This window comes from Centruroides sculpturatus, unplaced genomic scaffold (assembly GCF_000671375.1).
Source record: "Centruroides sculpturatus isolate CEXI.00-Female unplaced genomic scaffold, Cexi_2.0 scaffold1685, whole genome shotgun sequence".
Lineage (NCBI taxonomy): Eukaryota > Metazoa > Arthropoda > Arachnida > Scorpiones > Buthidae > Centruroides > Centruroides sculpturatus.
In genome coordinates, this window is record NW_019385852.1 from 9,001 (window position 1) to 17,487 (window position 8,487).

General features: G+C 30.9%; 1 non-coding gene across 1 annotated transcript; it reads right to left on the reverse strand.

Annotated features, from left to right (window-relative positions):
• Positions 1 to 8,414: 8,414 nt before the first annotated feature.
• Positions 8,415 to 8,487, reverse strand: Trnav-gac. Its single transcript has one exon. It is a non-coding gene; the product is annotated as a tRNA-Val (tRNA).

Sequence of the window (8,487 nt, forward strand, 5' to 3'; positions counted from 1 at the left end):
TGTGTGTGTGTATTTTTTCTATATAACTCTTAAAAAATAAATTGAAATAAATTTCGAAAATAATATAGAAATTGACGAACAAATGAATAACACATGAAATTTTTATTTTCTGATAAAAAATAAAATAAAAAAACAGATTTAAACTTGAATTATATATATACTGTATATATACAGTATATATGGTCTAGAGTATCTTTGATGGTAGTGAATTGATGTTATGATGCTGACAAAAATCTAAAGTCAAAAGTTACCTATTGCTTGTTTATACAGAGCACGTAGTTACATTACTAAGTTAAAATTATTTATTATTTATTCTTTTTTTTTTATTTTTTTCGAGAATTCTTACTCAAAAAAGAAAAAAATATATTAAATTTAAAAAGTTGTAATAGAAAAATACCGACTTTAATGTATATATACATATATATATTAAAAAATATTACAAGTGTATGATGCAACAAAAATAAATTAACAGTTTATAAACATTAAAAAAAATTACATTATATATTTATTGAAAAAATAAAATATTTATAAACGTATACAGTTGAATTTAAAAAAATTTGTATGAAAATATTGGAATTTTCTCTAATTAATGTCGTTAATTTTTATTTATAAAAGAACAAGATGACATTTCTCTACATAAAAACTAGATTAATGTTTACACGAAAGGATGGAGTTGTCCTTGACTTAAAGAAAATAACCAAAAAGATAATTTTTAATTAATTTAATAAGATTAAAAATATATATATATATAAATACATATTTTTTCCTATATTTAATAACACAAATTTTAAAATATTTTAATAAAATGAAAGAAAATCGTGGGATTGTGATAAGGAATTTGTTGACGAGGAAAGAAAATTCTTTTGCAAGGGGATGGAGTCGTTCTGCCATCTGGTGTTATAAAAGCGAAGCGTTAGAAAATTCGATCTGTTTTGGAAAAAAAATATATTTTTCGATAGCTTTAAAATTAGATAATTAGTTAAAGGATCGCGCAATTAATCGAGTTATATTAATTTACTTAAATTTTAAAATATTATGCAGTAATTCAATTAAAGGAAATTGTTAAATGACGTACGGTCCTCTAGACGACGATACATTTTCGGTGGGATATCATTTAAGAGGGTGGATAACTGCAGAACACGTTCTCGACTATCCTCTTAAATATATTAGAAAATTATCAATTTCTATACAATTTTTCAATTAAAAATGTTAAGAATATTTGATAAATATGTAAAAAAATATATATGTAGTAGAATTTTAGTACATGGTAATCGCTGTTCAGATAAATTACTAAGCTCAAGNTTTAATTAATTATAAAAATTATCATTGATGTTATACGATTTCTTATGCCTTGTCATTACATTATAAAAGAGGAAAAATTTTACGTTATAAATTCACAATTTAAGCCCCGCTTCAAATTTGTTTTGGAAATTACTGTCAGGTATTTTTTAAATTCCTTGAGAGACAGAATAGAGAAATAACCTTCCTTAAGTAAGCCATTATTTAATTTTGAATTCTAACAGTTGAGTAAAAATGTGACATAAAACGTTGGAAACATTTTAGGAAAATATTGTTTTGTATAAAGATTAATCTGATATAACAATCTTAAGAAAAAGGAACCGCAAAACAATCTTTTAAAAGTAAATATTTTCTCAAAAAATTTTTCTGAAGAAAAATGTTTGAAGTCAACACTGTACATGGGACTCCCTAATTCAAATTTGCCTGGGCCCTAAGAAGCTATAACGCGCCACTACTTCAATATATATTTTTTAAGATAAAATTAAATAATTCAAACAACATTAATAATGTAATTAAGGCTTCTCATAAGACGCCTACAGTGATCGAGTGAATAAAACCAATGAAAAATGATAGTTTGTTCGCGCCTCACCAATGGGCTTGTCTAAGTGGAGTTTTCCACTTAAACAAGCCTATTTAGGTGAAGAAAATCTTCACCTAAATAGAAGCCAATTTCCCTTAGCACCTCACCAATGTGCTGCCAACAGGATAACCACGTGGGGTTTTTCGAATTTTGATCACATGTCTAACACCTAAATAAAGACCCATAAACACCTCACCAATGGGCTTGGCTATATGCAATTTTCCCAGTTTTCTTCACTTGTCTAACACCTAAGTAGAGTTTTTACCAAAGAAAATTCTCCCAGGTGGGACCTTCCTTTGACAGATTACTCAATTACTCATGTGCTGTGATGCATCTAACTTCTCTTTTATTTTTACTGTATTTAGGTTCCGAAATAAAGGATATTAGGTATCGAAATAATGGAATAATGAATTCTCTTTCCATTATTTTTAATGGAAAAAATTGATTTGAAATTCGATTCGCAATTCTAACGTCCTCCTGAAATGAATTAAATTCTAAGTACCAAGCACCAATGTTTTAACATTTCAAATAAACAGAAAAGAAACATTAAATATTTATTTTCACAAATGATTTTGCTATTACTGAAATCAAAGTTGGATAAAAAAAAAACCATTGTATGGAAGCTCAACTTGAATGCCAAAGGTCCAAAAGTAAAAAACCGCCTTTATTTCAATTTAAATGTAATTATTTAACAAAATTTAATATTTTATTATTGTCTAATGTCTAAAATATTTAATTGTAATCAATATTCTCAGGAACGAAGAGAAACCTTTTCGAAATATAAAGATCCTGCCCTACGTATGGCTGCTATTTGTTTGATATCTACGAATATCATCTATGGACAGTGTAAATATGCAACTTCAATCAAAACTTTCTTAATAAATGTGCAATAAATAAAATTAATAAAAATGATACTATTGTTACTGATCAAGGAATGAAGGAGTAGAGATCTCAGAGATTGATTTCGACAATATTAATTAACAATATTCAATTTTAATAGGATATTTTTTCTTTGTTTTTAAGGGAAGTTTTAATTTTGACAGCCAAATAGCCTACAATGAAAGGTCGAAAAGTTTGTATTCCGGAACATCAAAAGTGAATAAAATAGTGATTTCTTTTCATCAGATTGTATCTTCAATTTAATTTTTAAACATTTTTTTAAAATAAATTATTCATCCTGGCTGAGGTGGTTAAGGCATTAGTCTACCGCTTTGAGGAACACGGTACCAATTCAAGCAAGCAACCCCAAGAAATTTTCGGGGGATAGTATGTTCCATATATATTGGGTCTTATTTCTTTTCATCTGGCTGTCTCCATTGTAGGCTTAGCCGAACTCATGATGGACACGGAAAAAAATGAAAAAGGAATATGTATGCCGTAGCCACATGCCACTTTAAGAAATGGTTAGGCATATCTTGAAATGGCAAATTTCAATTTGCCATTTTAAGTGCATAACCATTTCTTAAAGTGCTAGAAAATCCTACAATAAACATTTGTTTCAGAATGTATCTGTCACTTCTGGTCACTTGAAATGGTAATCTGGTTTCCGCAGATGTTAAAACTAGTGCATAATTCAGCATCTGTCTAATGAAACTAAATATTCTCACTTCCTCAGCAGTTTACTTACAAATATAATCAAACACCAAACAATTTGCTGAGCTTATTATTAATTTACTGTTCAAACGTTTTCAGCCTACTTCTAATAGGCCATCCTCAAGACATTACTGTTCTACAATCGAATATAAAACTTTCGAATAAATTTTAAATTTAAATTCTTAACATATTTTTAAACATCTTTACAATAAACTGTAAACTATTAAATACTTAACTAAAATTTTTTTAACATACTATATAATAAATATAAAATTACTATAACAAAAAATATACAATAAACTAGTAAAATATATCCTTCATAAGTTTACGGGTTTTTAATCCCAATTTCCTTTTCTAACAAGTATTTCCATGCCATTGGAAGAGCATTAGCATCCTTTGCGTTTAAGCAATTGTTATTTATTTTACTCTTATATATCTGCATTTTTTCTATGCCAAACGAAATAGTCGGAGAATGGACCGGTCTAACTATCCTTGCATCATCCCACTTAACATTTGCTCCATCTGACTGTGCCATGATTGCTAAGATGGTGTTGTTGTTCCCTTTACTAACGTCATACATGTGCTCCTTTAAACGAACCGCCAGGTTTCTCGTGGTGATACCCACATAATCTTTTGCCACTCCTAATTGTTGATTTTCAAAGGGAATTCTATAAACACCAGCCTTTTCCTTTATTCCTATCTTGTCCCTATCATTCCTTAGCAATTTGTAGATGTTTGGCGCTCGTTTATAAACAGTTCTTGTGCTCTTATATTTAAATAATTCTTCCATTATTCCTTCTACATTCCTGTTGTATGTAAACTTATTAAACCTATTTTTTAGCTTCACCCGTTTGTTTGTCTCTTGTTTGTAACCCTTGACCAATCCGTTAATTGTAGATGTTTTGTATCCTAAACTTTTCGCAATCTTCCTGATTCTGTTAATCTCTCTAATTCTATTTTGTACGTTGGTGCAATATAAGAACGCTCTTTTAATAAGCGCCCTAAACGATGCCATCTTGTATCTAAACGGATCATTAGACCATGCCGGGATATGTAGTGGAGAATGTGTGGGTTTTAGATACACTGCCGTTTGTACATATCCTTGTTTAAATCTTATGTTAATATCCAAAAAATGGATATGTGTATGGCTTTTTTGTTCAAGTTTTAGTTTTAACCCATGTTTATTGTTATTTATCGTAATTAAAAATTCCTCAATCTTTCGGTTATCCTTCCAAACTATCAATACGTCATACATATCTTTTGTATAATATAATGTCCTCCATGTAGTTTTCTAGAACCTCCTTTTCTAGTTGACGTACCACTAATTCGCACAAGAGACCCGACATGGGACTACCCATTGTTTGGTGTTTGATTATATTTGAAACTAAATATTTCGTGTAATGTCTAACAACTTATTAGTACTTGGTATGTAAAACAAAACAGCTGAATGTTTCACACAGCAATTTATACAGCTTTTTTCATTTTTAATTTAAGAATATTTAATGGATGTAAAGTATAAATAAAATAAAATACGGAAACAACTTAAAATTACTAATATTTTTCGTTCAAAGAAAAAGTTTTCAAGTATGGTTTCTCCCGAAATTTTTTCTGGCTATGTCACTACATTATGATATTTTATAATGAAAAAAATAAAAAACGAAAACAAATGCCATATGATAAGTAAATTGCTCAAAAATCGGGCTGCATGATTGTTTTTATTTACAGTAATTTTAGTTGCAAACTTAAAATGATAAATCTTCAAACTAGCAATAAAAAAGTACTGGTGATAACAACGCGGTATAATTTTATTTTCTAATGTTTGCAGCACTTTGCTTTCCTGTAAAGGGACTATACAGATGGAGTGTCGAAAGTGCGACGTCCAGTTCCTCTAGCAGTTGGTCGCGGGGTCGTACCTCACCAACTGGCTGGCCATGTGGAATTTTCCGAATTTTATTCACGTGTATAACATCTCAATAGGATCCAATTTTCAATGGAAGACTTTCCCAGGATGCCTCTATTTGCCATTTTTTAATTGTAGTTAAAAATGGATGGTGATTCTCTTTCCTTAATTTTATCACCGTTACAATTGAACATCAGACTAGGAATTGATCTTAATAACGTTTAAAATCATAAATGTTTATTTAATCCTACATATTTTGTATAATTGTATTTATATATAAATATATCAGAATAAAAATAATTTCTATATAATCAGAGTTCTTTATAACTTTTAATTCAAATTTCTCGAACGAAATTAGAAAGAATCATTACGGGGCATATAGTTTTAAACAGTTTCGTTTATGAATTTTTATATTCCGATATAAAACTATCATTTAATGGTAATCAAGTGAATGGCTTAACCAAATCTATTCAAGTTAATTTATTCTGAACAAAGTTTAAGAAACACTTATTTCGCGGTATAAATTTTCTGTACACTAATTTATTACCGAATTACTTGCACATTCAATTGTAAAAAATTTTAGTCTGTTATGTTTGAATTTAGTATATGAAATTAGTCTTCATAGGGACTCCATACATATTCTATGGACTTTAGATCCAGAGTTCTTGCTGACCATTCCATGCTTTGATGTCAAGAAAGTCATTGAAGAGTTGCAGCCCTATTATACACAAGCATTATTGTTCATGGAAATAAAATGTGCACCCACAGCACCTCGCGAAAGCCTCACACGAGGTTCCAAAACCTCGTCTCTGTACTTTCTTGCTGTAATGGCATCCCTTGCAAAAGTGTGGAGCTGTCTTTAAGTATAATGCCGCTTCAGACCACGATACAACCACCTGTAAACTTATCTCTTTCTACGATGTTCATAAAAGTGTATCGGGTTCTAACCTGTTAAAAATCCTTCTTTAGACTGCACCCGGACTTCTCAGTGAATTACTCCCTTCATTCAAAGTTCCATGTCGATGTTGTTCTTCAACACCATCTTAAATGTGATTTTCTGTATACAAGGTTCAATATAACACACCGTACCGATTGTCTGGCAGAAAGACCATTTGCCCGAAGCCTCCTATAGACAGTTTTTCATGAAACTCTAACACAGGTAGCGGTAGACGGCTCTGTAGACATTTTTCTTTACGATGTGCTGCTAACGTCAAATAGCCACCCCGTTGAGGGGACGATAACTCTTGAACGACTGCTTTCTAGTTGACGTTCAGAATCGTTTTTTCTTTGAAATCTGGCCCAAAACATGAATATTACGTTCTGCAGCACATTCAGGGTCCTGAACATATCTGTCTGCGACTAGTCTATTTCTAGCCTACAAATAATTCTTTCTTTCATAAAAGCATTTATGTGGCATCTTTGTGGTAGTATCATTATTAGTATATAGTAAAACAGAAACAAACATCATTCTCTATGGTTAAATCACAATGGAAACAATGCAACGCTACTGCTATATTTATGAAGCCTGAATATTTTGCGTAAACTTGTGCATTTTAATGAATTATTCTACAACGTCTTAGATATTTTTTACAATTTAGAAACATTCTCATGAGGCCCACCAGTGGTCAAGCGGTTATGTTCTTTGAACACTGAGAGTTCTGTAGTTGTTCGCGCCTCACCAGGACAAACTAGTCACTTGGAGTTTTCCGGGTTTTCTCCATGTTTGTAACGCTTGAATAGGGGCCAGGTTTTCCATAAAAAACCTCCCGGAAGGAGTTTTATCGGTAACTAGGAAGATCGCCCAAGTGTTGCGTTGCCTTAACAAAACAAACATACACGTAAATTTCCTTCATTTGTTATATTTATCTGTGAATTGGGCAGTTATGCTTATTTTTTTTCTTTGGCCATGAGTGCGCACATACTGTATATACTATTATATACGGCACCTATCAGTGATTGATAAAGAGACTCGAACCACTTATCTTTATGAAGTTCACAGTATATTAAAAAACATTTTAATGATTTTTAAAAATTAAGTTTAAAGTACAAATAAATCTAAACATTAGTATGTTTTTTAATTTCATGTATGTGCAAGATAGCAATTTTCGATTTCGTTTTTGTTTCAAGTTTATAAAAGATAATTAGCAAAATAAAATGGCTCTTTCGTTTGCTTAGTACATAATTGTTGTGATAATAAATTACAATTTTTTAAAAATCCGGAATAAATGTAATAAATTTTATTTTTATAATCTACAGTATGGTTTTTATCTATTCGTAAATTTATCGTTTGCATCTTTGTGAATGCAATAGATTCATAATTTATCGGCAACACCCTTTAACTAACAGCTTGTTAGAAGAGATTCTAATTTCTTAATTTCGTTTATTTTTATTGATCTTGTTTTTAACCTTCGAATATAAGGCGTTTCCCGTCTTATATTTAGATAAAATAGTATAAAATATATTAATATAAACAGAATATGGTAATATAAAGTACTTAAGTATCAACAGCACTATAAGGCTAATGTCAGACGAGCGTGAAAAACCACGGACATGTTAACATTGTTTCCAGGAAGTGCCTGGTCAGTGTTGTTCCTGCCGAAGAGTACGGTACTCGCGTATTTTAAAAAATAAGACATGGATGTTAGTAAAATAATCGTACAAATTATTGAGAAAAAGTTTATTTGAACTTTATAAAAACAGAAATTGTTTTAATTTTTAAATATTTCTGCACATAATAAAAAACATCACATCTCAATCTATGAGATCCATGTTGACATATACACGCGTCTGAAATGGAACATTACCAACGCGCTCCGTGAAAAATAACGCTCGTCTGTCCACATTTCTCTCCGTGAAATTTCACGTGGAAAAAATAGCGTCGGTGCTTTTTCACGCTCTTCTGACATTAGTCTAAAAGTTCCCCCGCGTTTCTTTATGCAGCGAAATGACGTCACGAGCAGTGATAGTCAATTAGAAACCAGTTTCAATGTGTTCGCTGTAAAGCGCTTCTCGAGCGATGCATAAAGAAACGCGGGGTTATGCTGTGCCTGCCAGGGATCGAACCTAGAACCTTCCGCGTGTCAGGCGGATGTGATAACCACTACACCACAAGCAC